At 43.0% G+C, this 15,362-nt stretch overlaps 1 non-coding gene across 1 annotated transcript; it reads right to left on the bottom strand.

The window, feature by feature from the left end:
• Nucleotides 1-5,020: 5,020 nt before the first annotated feature.
• TRNAN-GUU lies at nt 5,021-5,094 on the bottom strand. The gene has a single exon. It is a non-coding gene; the product is annotated as a tRNA-Asn (tRNA).
• Nucleotides 5,095-15,362: the final 10,268 nt, after the last annotated feature.

The raw sequence follows: 15,362 nt of genomic DNA, 5'->3' as shown, positions 1-15,362 counted from the left end.
TCACTTTTCTCTTCTCTTTCTCTTCTCTCTCGAGCTGCATGGATAGTTCTCCCAACGATTTCAAACAGAATTCCTTCAATGCAGACATTATTTCTTTTCAAGGTGAATGCCGGTTTACTGCAAATACACCGTCATCACTGAAAGATGACAATCTACAACTTCCAGATAAATTCTATTTTCTTTTTCTTTTCCTTTTTCTTTTTTTTTTTTCTTAAAAGAAGGGGGGATCACTAGTGCATACTTGAAGTTTTCTTATAATACCTGGATTAAGTATGACCAGATACTAAAAGCTCTTGCTAGAAGCATGTGCAAAAAGACTGTCCACCATGAGCTGAACAATCATCATGCCTGTCCAAGGTCCAAGGATTTGAGGACGCTGGATCCAGGCCCCTGGTGCAATATCTCCACTCAGATGGCTTTCAAAATCATCAAGTAACCAGTTTTTCTGGTGCTGGTCACTAATATGCCAACCAAACCATTTAACACCCCTCATTTCTTCTGAGGAATGTTGAAAGCTGGCAGTGTGGTACAGTTAGAAGTGGAAAGCAAAGTCTTAATTCCCATTGTACTAGCAGCTTTCTCAGAGCTTCACTGTGTGACGGGCACACGGTTCCTTGTGTATCCAGCCCACATACAACCCCGAGACGGTGCAGGTTCTGACCACCCTCGTTGCAGATGAGGACACTCGGGCACCGGAGGGCTGGCTGACTTGCCAAGGGCCCTAGCCCACTGATGGTGAGAGCCAGCACTCGGAGCCAGGCCGTCTGCCCCCAGAGTCCCTGTGCTAGGCCATCGTGCCAGTGCTCACGGAGAAGCCTTCACCAAGATTTCCCTCCCCTCCTTCTTATTCAGCACCCCTCATCTGAGGAAAAAAAAGAGAGAGAGAGAGAGAAGATTCAAAGTAAAGCCTACAAAACACTGAGAACTAATTGATGACGTAGAAGAGAAAGAGCACAGAAAAAGTTTTAGTCTTCCCCAGAAACAGACTCCATGGCTTCAGGGATGATGTAATCCCATCTCCCAGCCAGAAGCACTTCTGAAATCTTGATTCTTCTTAATGGTCTGAACAGGGAACATCCCCAGGGAGTCCAGAAAAAAACAAAAACAAAAACAAAAAAAACAGTTGACAGTGACTTTTGTGTTGAAAGCCCAGAGGAGACAGACAGGTGAGCATACCTGCCTACCTGACTTAGGGCAAAAGGGAGTGCTCCTGGGAGGGACAAGGCTAAGGGAGGCCAGTCCCTAAAACTGAGACAGAATCATGCTTCTCCAAGTTCATTAGGAACAGAGCACTTCCATATTGGACCACATCCATGTACCTTTATTACTGATGAGCTAATAGTTCCCACACTTTTGATTTATTTTTAAAATTAATTGTATATCAGCATCACAACTGAAATACCAGTAGGAACTACCACAAACAGGATGTAACTCTAAAACTACATAAAAGGAAAAAATCGAGTTGTTATAGTTAATAACAGAAGTAATAAGCAGAGCCCAGGAGCCTCCACAAGCATTCCGTTGAGGTGTGGGCAGGGGCAGCCTTTAGAGGAACCAAGAGCAGTGTTGGGCTTGAGTGATCAAGGCAAGAGACCCTGGTCATGCCCGGTTCACCACTGCCCTGCAGGAGCCAGGGTCTGGAATGGGTTCCTCTTCACCAGCCCAGGGAAAGCAGGAAAGTCCTCCTCTCCAGTAAAGCTCAGGGAAAGCGGAGAGATCAGTACAGACACAGGAGCTGCTGGTCCTAGGGATGTACTAGGTGGACTAAAATGAATCTAATGCTGAAGGACAAGTCTAGACCTTCAAATAAACAAATCTCATGTGTACTGACGTGCCAGATGAATGAGCCAGATGTGCAGTTTCAAATGCAGAGGCCACCGGGCGTCTGGCAAGTGAGTGCTTGAAATGTAGCTAATGCTGAGAAACTGAATTTTCAAATTTGTTTTTTGTACTTCATAATTAAGTTTAAATAGCTACACATAGCCCTGGCTACAGTATAGGATAGTACAGGTTAGATAATAACCAGCATACCACATCTGGTGAAACTGACTAACTCATCGTCTGCCTAATTGCTCTGCAGCAGTAAACAGATTAATGACACCTCGCTTTTTTTTTTTTTTTAAGATTTTATTTATTTATTTGACAGAGATCACAAGTAGGCAGAGAGGCAGAGAGATGGGGTAGGGGGCTGGGGGGAGGGAAGCAGGCTCCCTGCTGAGCAGAGAACCCCATGCGGGGCTCGATCCTAAGACCCTGAGATCATGACCTGAGCCAAAGACAGAGGCTTAACCCACTGAGCCACCCAGGTACCCCAGACACCTCGCTTTTAATAACAATTCTTTTCTTTTCTTTTTTTTTTTTTAAAGATTTGTTTGAGAGAGAGAGAGAACACAGAGGAGTAAGTGGGGGGGGCAGAGGAAGAGAGGAAGAGGGAAGGAGAGTCTTGAGCAGACCCCATGCTGAGTGCAGGCCCAATAGTTCAGGACCCGAGCCAAAACCAAGAGTCACTGTGCCATCTAGGCACCCCCAAGAACAATCCGGAATTGCTTTCTTCAGCTGCCTAGATACTGCTGAATGTCAGTTCAACCCCAGGGGCCATCTCTTCTGCTGCCTCTGCCTCCCAGAAATTCTTCAAAGTTTAGTTGTGGGATGAATGTGGTGACTCCGCCTCCCCAGTTTTCTTTGTGTAATACCTGCCAGGCCCTTGCTTTGGCACCTCTTAATTCAGACTAACTGAACTACTTTCTCCATCAGGATTTCTTAAGCTCATAACCATCCCTGTTCAGCCATAATTATTCTGAAAAGAGCAGATTTGACGATGCCCACTTGGGTATCACTTTGACACACCTTTAACAGTTGAATATCAACTTAAGGTAATGGTTGTGAGCAACACAGAGGTAATTAGATAGCAGATAGCACAGGAAAGCCAACAGTCTGAGGACAGCGAAAATATCACAATAGATACTTTAAATTTACTTTGCCTTCTTGCCTCAGCCAAACCAAAAGTATCAACTTCACTTCAGCCTAGCCCAGTGGCTTTGAACTTTTTCCAACCAAGGCCTATTAAAAATAAAGTACAAAACGTGGACCATTAAAAAGCCTTTACCAATATAAGCCAACCTGAATAAGCACTGATGTAGTACCAACTAAAGTTCAGAACATTAGCGGACCACAGAAATCTTCCTCATGACTTTTCCCACCCAAGAGCTCACGGAGTCATCTCCATCCCAAAGCCCCACAACCCCCCAACATTTTATCAGTATGTGTGTGTGTGTGTGTGTGTGTGTATAAATATTTATATATATACTTGTCTTTGCTTTCACATAAATTAAGTCATAAAGCATATATATATATATATTTTTTTTTTTTCGGGGGGAGACAGGCATGGTCTGAGTTCTTCACTCACCATTATGTCTGTGATATTTATCCATGTTTTCCATGCAGTGCTTGTTTTCGTATTCCTTGTATGAATTATATCTCAGTATACTTATTAAGCTCTTGGATGTTTGAGTTGGTTCCAGTTTAGGATATTTTGGATTGATATGAACATTCTTTTCTACGTCTTTTAGTGGACATATACATTTCTCTAAGACAGCCCATTTCAATAAAAATATAATGGCAGTCACATATAGTTCTAAATTTTCTAGTAGATACCTTTTAAAAAGTAAAATGAACATCTATTTAATATTGTATTAGACCTACTATATCAAAATATTGTCATTGCAACATGCAGTATTAACAACTTTTCGGGTGTTCAGTAGCTGCATGTAGCTTGACCTCTCATACTGGAGAGCACGGGACTAAGGTATGTAGCTAAAAGTAGAATTGCTGGGCCACAGTATATAACCATGAAGGCATGACCCTTAGCTGACACTGCCAAATTTTTTTTCCCAACAGTTTTGGAATTTATTTTTACCGTTTCCAGAATTAAGAGTCTCCAGTGCTCCTCATCCTTTCAGCATTTGGGATTGTCAGTCTTTTTTTTTTTTTTAAAGTCAGATTTATAGAGATGTAATTTACATACAGTAAAATTCATGAACATTAGAATATGCTACATTCTCTTCAGTGATACTTGTACATGAAACTGGATTTTGGTGGTTGCTGTGATAAAAAAAACCAAGCACCGTGCCCCCCCCCAAATCAGTGTGTGACAAGGAATGAAGCCTGAGAAGGTCTGAGAAACTGTGCAGTGCACAACACCAAGGCATATGATTTCGAAATGTCAGAACACTGAAAACAACAAATCATTCTGTTAAACTTTTGTAGGGAGTCAAGAGAACACCCAAGAATATCCACAGCACCACCCACATACTCTCAATATACAGAAATATATATGTGAACCAAGCAAACAATAGCATTCCCCAAGTACATACCAGAAAATACCAACCAGAATCCTCAGGACAACAGAAATCTAAGAGTCCCACAGGCTATATTAGTTGTCCTTTACGACCTAACAGGGAATAAAGATCCCTGGCCACTACCACTCATCAGAGATTAGTCCCAGGAATTCACTTCATAAAATTAAACCACACTCACACACTGATGCACGCGGATAGGGGAAAATAATGATGCACAATGAGAGGAAGAGAGAAAAAGAAGAGTTTTCCAATCACCCCACTTTAGTATGTAAAAGGCAAAGAGCTCACTTTCTGCCCATGAGATTCAACAGAACTGAGCCAACAGCACTAACGGTCCAGGTGTGCAGGAGGAGCCGGTCAAGGGCAGGATTCTATTGGCTCCACTGAGATGTCTGAGCTAATTTTCATGGACATAGCAGAAAACAAACAACAACAACAACAACAAAAAACTGTCATGGAATACTGCAGTTAATATGCATGCCAAATGATAGGCCAAACCATACTCTAAGAGAATCAGGTTGGGGAGATGGGGCCGGTGGGTCTTATTTAAGAGCTGATGTGAATTAGATAGGACCCGGAATCCAGTAACATTTTTATGTGAAGAAATGTGCAAGTGATAAACAGCAGGAAAGACGCAGAACTCAGTTAAAAGTTAGGCACTCCGTCCCTGGGTGGGCTCGAACCACCAACCTTTCGGTTAACAGCCGAACGCGCTAACCGATTGCGCCACAGAGACACAAGCTCCTCGTTCTCCCCCGCCTTCTTAGGTAGTCAGTAGCTCCTTACCTCGCAATGTGCCGCGCACTGGACAATAGACGTTCCCAAGCCTTGGAAAACCCGAGACCAGGATCGGAGCAGACGCCGCGTGCTCATCACGCGAAAACTCGGCGCCGGGCGATTCTGAAGACAAAAGGGCACCCCAACGGCCTCTCCCCCTTTGCTCCCCACCCGCCTTAAACGCTAGGGTCCTCGTCGTCTGAGGCGAGTGGGCTCCGCGGGACGGTGCAAGTCGGTGGGCTCGCCTGATGGCACTTGCCGTTTCTCCGCCTTCACCAGACCGCCCTTCGTCGCCACCTGTCCTCAGGGGTGCGGGGGACCTGCACCAGGACGGCTGTGCCGGCTGGAGGGGGTGGGAGGAATACAAGTGGTCAGAAGGAGAGCATTTGTCCACATTCGGGGATGCCTTCGGGGCGGGGGGTGGGGGCGCTTCCGCTGCCTTCTTCGGTTTCCCGTGCCTAGCAGGCAAGCTCTGCGCGGCAGCGGTCGTGGTGATGGTCGCTCTAACGTCCCCACGCCGAGACTGGGGGTCACTCACGCACCAGGACGCTCTCCTGGAACATGTCAGATTCCACTGTCGTCTTTAGCTCTTAGGCCCTTCGTGAATGGAAATCCTGAAAAACTTTTCAGGATGGAAATTTCTTTTTTTCCAAACTCCTCAAACAGTTCATGGTGCGGCATCCCCAGCGGACGCCCCAGAAAGGGCCTACGTAGGGCGGGCAGTCCGCACGCTTCGGCCGCGCGCGCCCAGCCCCGCCCCACACGGGCCACGGGCTTTCCGTGGGGGCGGGCGTGGGTGCCTGCCGCCCGAAGGCGCGGGGAGAAAGGCTAGCGGTGGGGGGGCGGGAGGGCGGGGGGCAAGAAGCTGCGGAGGCACGTCCGGGGGCATTGAGACTTCCTAGGCTGCCTGGGCAGCGGTGAGGGCCCGATCCTGGAGAGAGGAGAATGCTTCTTTTATCCTAGCCGGATGAGGAAGGAAGGAAAAAGAGAACCCGAAAGACGGAAAACCGCGTAGACCCGTAGCTCTGTTTAAAAAGGGTGGGGGTGGGGGGCGGGGAGCCGCAAAATATCATCGAGGCTGTTAGAACGACTTAGAACACAGCGGTTGCCAGGCGGCCCATGGCTCTCTGTCATCGTACAGTGCTCAGTACTCTGCGTTGCACTCGGCTGCAATCGCCTCGAAGCAGAGTCTGGTGAGGTTGTGGCGAGTGTTAAAATTCTGCAGAGTTGCGCCACTTACCAGCGGCTCGAGAGCACGGTTTCCCGAGACCCCCGCGCTCTGCGTTGAGAAAAGGGGAAACCGCACGGTGCGCGCTGGACTTACAGGCATCTCGAAATGCTGGACTGCCCGACGTCTGGAAGGAGGTGAAGGAGGAGTCACCAAAGATACCTTTGATATCTTTCTAAAAATCAATGGTGAGGCTACAGCCATTTTTCTGGTTGAGGTGTTTCAAACATCAGTAGGGCCTTTTTAGACCAAAACAGGGACGAAATGAAATGAGACTTCGCACTTTAGCTGGATACTTTAAATAAAGTCCAACGAATAAATGAAATCTTAACATTTTTTTCTTCGAACAGTAAATGACTGAACATAGAGTGCACAAATCTGAAGTGCACAGCCCAGTGAGTTTTGCTAAAAGTAACTGGTATCTCGATCAAATTAGGGAAAATTTATATTAGTCCAAAAATTTAGAGTTCCTTTCCAGTTGTTAGAAAAGAATCTGAAAGATCGAATGAAATGGGGCCTCTTGCGTGAAGGGGTTTTAAAATGAAGCGGGGGGGGGGCGCCTTAGTTAAGCCCCTGCCTTTGGCTGGGGTCGTGATCTCATGGTCCTGGAATCCTGGAATCGAGCCCCGCATTAGGCTCTCTGCTTGGTGGGGAGCCTGCTTCCCCCCCCCCCCCCGCCGGCCTCTCTGCCTACTTGTGATCTCTCTCTCTCCCTCTGTCCAATGAATAGATAAAATCTTTAAAAAATAATAATAATAAAAAGAGAATAAATAAAATAAAATGGAGCCAGGAAGCCATTAAGGAGATGGGCTTTTATGCACGTCTCCACTGGGTAGAATCAGGAATTTTTGAGTTGAGCCAAACCCCAAATATTGCAAGGACTGAGCCCGAAAATATGTAACTTGCCACAGGAAGAGACTTTGCTTAGTGATAACCTTAGCAATCAATCACAGTCAAGATTAGCTTTCTGCCATCAACCCCAGTGGAAAGTCTGCTAGGGTCGCTCTGGCGGCTTGGTGGGTTTAAGTGTCAGATCTAGGATCTCAAAGTCTTGAGTTCAAGAAGCCTCCTATTGGACTCTGTACTCCGTGCCACTTGGACTCTACCTGGGAAAGTTTTTTAAAAAGGGGGGGGTGGTGGTCTCCCTAAGCAACTCTTTAGGTTGTTATTCAAGTATGTGTGCCGAATTGCAGTTCTTTGATCCCAAATAAACAGTCTTATTAATCATTGTCTCCTGTCAGAAGCAGGACCTGAAGTGACTTCACAGCAGGGCCAGTGGCTCCTGGAAGCCGCTGCAGTAGCCATAGGAGACTTCTGTGCTCAGGGACAGTATATGAAGAGCCTTTCACTTGTACTGAGTCCTCTTCAACGTACCAACCTCTCTGCTTTCGGTTGGGGTGGTTGTCTTTCTTAGGGATCGGGTGGGTGGCTGCCCAGAGAGAATGATGCTCATTATGCCACTGCAGGGTTTTCACTATTGAGGAGTACTCTTTTGTTTCAAAGGCTTGCAAAACTCGTGATGTTTTACAACAACTGTTGGATCATTTAAAATTGCAGTGACCGCTCCAGGAAACCTTTGGGGGCACCCTTAAAAAAGAGGATTCCAAGCATTCTTTGAATAGTATACAAAGGACAAAGTAAGTCCAAAACACCTCTGAAACTTTCCTTACATGGAATGCAAATAATAATAATAAAATTTTAATAAAAGACTTTGGTCATCTGAGCAGGAAACCTTAAATTAGTCCATCTGCTAGAAACATAATTTGGATCTATCTATTCTCTTGAGCTTGAGCTTTCCCCTGAGACATAGCTAAAATTAAAACAAAACAAAACTATAAGATCTCTGTGTTTGTGTCCGTATATGTATGTTACAGATATGGTATGTTGCTACCTTAGGATGGTATCGCCAAAATTAATTTTAAAACAGTTCTGCTTAATTGGCTTAGGGAAAATTAAGTGTTTATAAATTAAGTATTCCTAAAGTTCTCAGTAATAGCATGAAGGCTAACCCAAATGTTTTCAAGTTCATATAATTTAGGATAATCTTCAGTAAACAAAAGAGAATTCAAGTTTGTTGATTTAATAAAAACAAGAGTATCTTCAGTTATCCGCATTAAATATAATGCAGATAAACAACTTCTTCTACTTGGGTTTACTAATCAAATAAGCTTGTGTTATCTCTGTGTTACAAAATTTGTGAATGAAAGAAATAAAATGATTAATTCGGGCCCCTGGGTGGCTCAGTCAGTTAAGCTTCTGACTCTTGATCTCAGCTCAGGTCTTGAGCTCAGGGTGGTGAGTTCAAGCCATACATTGGGCTCCAAGCTGGGTGTGGACCCTACTGAAAAAAGAAAGAAAGAAAGAAAGGTGATTAACTGTTTAATGTCTAATCCAAGTATAATTGTTAAAAGCAAATAATTTAAATAAATATGAATGAGACTGTACTGTTAGACTAAATAGTGGATATTCATTGAATATGTAAATCATTTCCAAAAAAGATAAACATTAATTGCTAAACATAGTTTATCTAGCTTTGGCTTTTTAATTTTTACCAAAAAATTATTATAAGAATATATCTCTAAAATTTTTGAAATGTTTTTATAAGTTTGCTAATGTACTACAGGATGCTAATTTATAATAGACAGTTGCCTGCCTCTTTTTTTTAATTTAATTTTTTATTAACATGTAATGTATTATTAGCCCCAGGGGTACAGGTCTGTGAATCGCCAGGTTTATACACTTCACAGCACTCACCATAGCCCATACCTTCCCCAAAGTCCATAACCCCACCACCCTCTCCCTAACCCCCTGCCCCCGGCAACCCTCAGTTTGTTTTGTGAGATGATCCCATCTTGTTTCATTTATCCTTTTCCTATACCCCACAACCCCCACATTGCATCTCCACTTCCTCGTATCAGGGAGATCATATGATAATTGTCTTTCTCTGATTGACTTATTTCGCTAAGTACAATACCCTCTAGTTCCATCCACGTTGTGGCAAATGGCAAGATTTCATTTCTTTTGATGGCTGCATAGTATTCCAGTGTGTGTGTATGTGTGTGTGTGTGTGTGTGTGTATACATACATACACCACATCTTCTTTATCCATTTATCTGTTGATGGACATCTAGGTTCTTTCCATAGTTTGGCTATTGTGGACATTGCTGCTATAAACATTCGGGTGCACGTGCCCCTTCGGATCACTACGTTTGTATCTTTAGGGCAAATACCCAGTAGTGCAATTGCTGGGTTGTAGGGTAGCTCTGTTTTCAACTTTTTGAGGAACCTCCATGCTGTTTTCCAGAGTGGTTGCTCCAGCTTGCATTCCCACCAACAGTATAGGAGGGTTAGTTGCCTGCCTCTTAATAGTCACTAAAAAGCAAAGATTACAAGTGGCTAAAAAGGTTGGAAAAGGAGCTAATAATACAAATGAGTCAAAGAGAAAAATGTCAAAACACTTAGAATAGTAAGCATACATGAACTCTGCATATGTCATGTGCACTGATGCTGAGAGAATGCACACAAGGGAGCAGGTGTGCCTTTGGAAGAGGAAGAATCCATGAACTTTCCTAAGAGTTTTCTCCTACCGTGGAAGGATTTATTGTAAATTCTGGCATGTTTCAAACTGCGGTCATAGACCCTTGATGAGTTCTGATGAACGTTTATTTGAGTAGAAAATACAACTATTATCTCTATCTGCTTATGTAGTTGAATGGATGATATATGTATCTTCAATTTTATCTGTAATTTATATATTTTATTATAGGGGTATTTATCCATATATGAATAAAAAAGAAAAAATTTTACTTAAAAAGTAGAAAGGAGAGTACATGCCTGGCATATACGGAAAATAAGCAATACATGGCAGTTTATTAAACTTTTACTTCAGTTACTTATATGGTTTTATATGTGTATGCGCTGAGACATAATACACAGACTATTTCTTGCTGTGAAATGATGCAACATGTTTGAAAGCCGCTGTTTTTATACCGCAGTAAACTGAACGACGAAGGTTCTGTGCGGCCGGTAGAAAAGGCCAATACGGGAGCAGTCATCCTTTCTGCCCTGTACATGCACAGTGGTCACTCCTCAAAGCCAGGCTGCAGCCGCTCTTTGGTGGATTCATACTTTGTTGCCTTGTCTTTTATGATTTATAGCCAGGCAGCAACCTTTGTTTGAAAGAACTTCTCCTTTTTCAATCTTAAGCATGAATGCTGCCTGACATAGCTTTACATCACACTTCAGTGAACCAGTGGCATCCGGAGCAAGGAATCTTTACGCGTCCTTTCTTCCTTGTTTGGTTACACAGCTGTGCTAGAGGACCTCTTTCTCTTCTTGGGAGCTTTAGGATTAGCCTGGCCTCTGCACCAGTCTTGGACCTCCCTCCTGGGTATTCTGCTGGGTGCAAAAGCCCCGCTGTGCTACCAGCCTTCGCTCGATTTAGCTACTGCACAGATCCAGCTTTCCAGTGTTGTTGCCCCAGTACAATGAAAGGGATTCTAAATGGTTTGTTCCCTGTCTAGATCCAGGCTCACCCACTACTCTCCAATAAACGGCATACACATGAATTTCCACCGGCGACTAGGGTCTTAGAAGAAGTATTGGTGAGTCAGCCTTTAGTTATCCTTCACCTTTAATCCTTTCCTCCCTCCCAAAAACTGGAACAATTGTCTGTTCTGAATTTATTCAGTCCCCTCGTCTTTACTGATGGTTGCTTATCCTACCCTATGAACCAGTCACAGACTCTCAGGACCCCTTTCATGCAATACCATCAGTGCTGCTGCACATACACCACGCACACGTGCACATACCCACTTATACACATAGGTACATACAGTTCCAGTAAAGTTAAAACACAATAAGCATATTTTATCACAATTAATTACCATTGTTCTGGAAAGTCAATGCAATTAGGTGGGAAAACAAGATCAGCAGTATAAATATTTGCAAAAATGAGGTCAAAACATTTTATGTAATAGGTCTATAAATGCAAGAAGATCAATGGTAAACTTTAGGAACTGGTAAGAATTAATTAAAATCACCATTTATTGCTGAGTGGAACACATTTTAAAAACTGGATGACTATTTTGACCTTAATTATTTGAAATGATGTCTGTGCACGTGTGCACACGTGTGTGGGTATATGTGGTGTGTAAGGAAGAGAATGTTAAAATGGTGACAGTGGTTATCTCTTTGGGTGATAAGATTATAGCTACTTGTTTTTTTCCTTATCTATAGTTTCCAGATTTTCTATAACGAACATACGTTTTTATAATAAAAAGATAAGTTTTAAAATGGAAGAAAAAAAAAAGAACCTCCCCCACGTTTTAAAACTACTTGCAAGGCCGGGATTCTGGTGATGGCTTCTTTGATATTGATACCCTCTGCCGTCTGTTGGGAACCTGTTCCATCTTTTAAGTCTTTATTCTGCCTACTCAGAGCAACCCTCTTCAGCAATATGGGAATCCCGTTGTGCCTCCTTGTTCTGTCATTCCCAGTCTAGCAGAACAATGTCAGGATGAACCTATAAAAATTAATGGATTTCAAGAAAAAAAAAGAATGGGTTTCAAATTGTAATTTGCTTATATAAAACAGAAACTTAATACCCTTTCATTTGCTAAAAGGACAAAGATTTCCTGTACTTTTTTTTTTTAATATTTTCTTTATTTGACAGAGAAGGAGAGAGAGGGAGAGATACCACAAGTAGGCAGAGAGGCAGGCAGAGAGAGGGGGAAGCGGGCTCCCTGCTGAGCAGAGACACCCCCCACCCCCGCCAACCCTGATGTAGGGCTCGATGTAGGGCTCGATATAGGGCTCGACCTCAGGACTGCGAGATCATGACCTGAACTGAAGGCAGAGGTCTAACCCACTGAGCCACCCAGGTGTCCCATTTTCCTGTATTATTGGTCTGCAACCTGAGAGGAGATTTATAAAGGAAAGCAAAGATTTCATGTTTTATCAAAATAATTTTCTGTGCTTTATCAGGTCTTTTATGGGTTTTGCTCAACTATGTAACCTCCTGGTATTGGCCTTTAAAATCTTTTATTGTCACTGTGGTCAAATACATAATTAAGTATTGATTCACAATCTGTGATCCTACTTAGTCTGGTATCTAAAACCTTTTGGTATTTTTGATAAACTTGCGTCCACCTTGGCCATTTTCTTTCTTTCTTTTCCTTTTTTTAAAGGATTTTATTTATTTTTTTGACAGAGAGAGATCACGAGCAGGCAGGCAGAGAGAGAGAGAGAGAGGGAAACAGGCTCCTCGCTGAGCAGAGAGCCCGATACCGGGCTCGATCCCAGGACTCCATCCCAGGACCCTGTGATCATGACCTGAGCTGAAGGCAGAGGCTTAACCCTCTGAGCCACCCAGGCGCCCCCAACCCTTGGCCATTTTCAAAGTTCTTGGACATTCAAAATTAGACTCAGGAGAAGCAAAGACAAATTTTTGGCTGCTTAAGCAGCAAAGACCCCGGCCTTAAAATTGATCAAAACCAAGGCCCTCATAGGCAATTATCTCCTGAAGGAAAATCTGAAAGTCCTTTTTAAGGATGTTCAATCTAGGACATCCCACAAAGAAAAACCTTATTGGGCTGACCACAGTTGTAGTTTCAGTCCACTGACTGATTTATGGTATGGCCCAAACAAGAAACCTATCTTGCCACAGTCCACGAAAAGACCCCTCATGAAAATGACTCATCATCAGCTGACCCACTGGGCAGCTGATAAACTTAGAAATCTCGTGAAACAATATGAGAGGAGCTAGCTGTATTTCTAGGAGCACCAACGAAGCACAATTAACTGGTACAGTATCTTTCTTTTCTTTTTTTTTTTTTAAACCTATAACTTGTTATTTTCTTTATAACACTTCGTAATCATTTTATTGGGGAACCTCCTTTGTCTATTTCTCTATGAAGTAATATGGCAGTATTTGTAACGTGTCCTTATACTCCTTGTGGACCTCTCTGCAGGAAATGAAGAATTCCACGAATGGGCTTATACTTGGCATTTTAGCTTGGAGAACACCCTTCAGATTCTTTGGGGAATTAATCATGAAGGACTGTTGGATTGAGGTATTGGGGCTGTTACTTGTCCTAATAAGTATGCTAACTCTGGTTGCAATATTACACAGTAAGTAAGACTCCTCAGTTGGTGGTAAAACCCTGTAATATTGAAAAACTCACTGCTTTCATAGGTTATTTGCTGTACAGACTGAATCTCTTACTTGTTCATTCCTCTATCCTACCTGAAACCCATATAGTAGCCAAAATACCTTACTGACTTTATCTAAGTTCTTCTTACAATGGCCTGTTATCAGGAATAAATTGTAGCCCCTGGGTTAACATATTATTTTTTCTTGTGACCCTCATTGCCGATGGTCAAGCCTCACCATATCTTTTTGCCCCTACCCTGCAAGAAACCACCGTCTGACTCTACAAACCTGACTGACTGTTGATTTGTGCCAGAACAAACCATACTCATGAGATACCTGAATGAATAGCTTGGCCTCTATCCCTAGAGAGATAGAAAAATTTTACTGGTAAGAATGTATAGTATTCTCTGTGTCCTTAAAAAATATTCAACCACTTTTTCTTTGGCTAATAGCTTCCTTGCCCTACCCTCCTTCCTATGAAAACCTTCCTTTCTAAAAAAACAAAAACAAAAAATCTTCCAAGGCTCAAAATGCATCTCCTTGGAGCATCTCTGCTTGCTACATGGGAGGCTGCCTGATTTATGAATGGCCTGAAAAAGCCAATTAGGTCTTCATATTTACTAGGTTGAATTTCATTTCATGGGATATCGATATATATTTTTAAAGATTTATCTATTTATTTATTAGAGAGAGAGAGAGAGAGAGAGAGAGAGCCCGTGCATCGGGGAATGGCAGAGGGAGAGGAGGGAGAATCCCAGGCAGACTCTGTGCCCGGCACAGAGCCGACGTGGGGTTCGACATGGGGCTCGATCTCGACATGGGGCTCGATCTCCCGAGCCTGAGGTCACAACCTGGAGATCACAACCTGAGCCAAAACCGAGTCATTGTTTAACTGACTGTGCCACCCAGGCGCCCCTGGATATATATATTTTTAACTTTATTAGAATCTATCAGTTTCCCAGGATGGTTGTACTATTTTACTCTCTTACCAGCAACAATAGATAAATTGGCTGCACATTTTTGTCAGCATGAGTGTTCTCTGTCAAATTTTAGCCATTCTGGGGCGGCGCCTGGGTGGCTCAGTGAGTTAAAGCCTCTGCCTTTGGCTCAGGTCATGATCTCGGGGTCCTGGGATTGGCCGTGTTGGGCTCTCTGCTCAGCGGGGAGCCTGCTTCCCTTCCTCCCTCTCTGCTGCCTCTCTGTCTACTTGTGATCTCTGTGAAATGAATAAATAAAATCTTAAAAAAAAATTTTTTTTAGCCATTTTGATAGGTATGCAATGGTATATCAGGGCATTTTAAATTTGTGTTTCTAAGGAGTGGTGGATGATACTGAGAATTCTTTCTTATGCCTCTTGGCCCTAAAGAAATCTTCTTTTGTGAAGAGATTCCAAGTGTTTTGTCCACTTTTATAATTGGCTTGACATTATTTTTTACTTTTTACATAAACTTATTTTTTTTTAAGACTTTATTTATTTATTTGAGAGAGAGAGCATGAGCAAGGAGAAGGTCAGAGGGAGAAGCAGACTCCCCGTGGAGCTGGGAGCCTGATGATGGGGGACCTAGTCCCGGTACTCTGGGATCATGACCTGAGCTGAAGGCAGTTGCTTAACCAACTGAGCCACCCAGGCACCCTTATGTAAACTTTTTATATTAGAATAGATTTAGATTTATAGAAAAGTTGAGAAGATAGTACAGAAGATTCCCATATACCGTGCATTCAGTTTCCCCTACAATTTGCATTTTACATTAGAGTGGTATGTTTGTCATAATTGAACGAATACATTATTATTAACTAAAGCTCATATTTTATTCAGATTTCCTTAGTTTTTACATAATGACCTTTT

The sequence above is a fragment of the Neovison vison genome, chromosome 2 (assembly GCF_020171115.1).
Source record: "Neovison vison isolate M4711 chromosome 2, ASM_NN_V1, whole genome shotgun sequence".
NCBI lineage: Eukaryota > Metazoa > Chordata > Mammalia > Carnivora > Mustelidae > Neogale > Neogale vison.
The sequence above is the reverse complement of the archived record's forward strand: the minus strand, read 5'-3'. Positions and strand labels throughout refer to the sequence as shown.